This window comes from Mastomys coucha, chromosome X (genome assembly GCF_008632895.1).
Source record: "Mastomys coucha isolate ucsf_1 chromosome X, UCSF_Mcou_1, whole genome shotgun sequence".
In the NCBI taxonomy this organism is placed as follows: domain Eukaryota; kingdom Metazoa; phylum Chordata; class Mammalia; order Rodentia; family Muridae; genus Mastomys; species Mastomys coucha.
The window spans coordinates 103,173,957-103,174,178 of record NC_045030.1 but is presented as its reverse complement, the minus strand read 5'-3'; positions in this window follow the sequence as shown (position 1 = coordinate 103,174,178).

Sequence of the window (222 nt, the reverse complement as noted above, 5' to 3'; positions counted from 1 at the left end):
GACAGAAAAAACGCTTTTAAGAATCAGACCGACCACCACCGGGAGAAGAGGCAGCCTTTAACCTCTCCAATGGCACAGATTTGTGGGATTATATCTCATCGAGGGGCCCTTGCTGGGATTGGGGAGAGAGGGGGGAGAGGAGAGGTCAGAAGAAGAGAGGGGCTGAGAGCAGAGAGGGGATGGGGAAGCTAGCTAGCTCTGAGGTGGGGGAGGAGGGGAGGG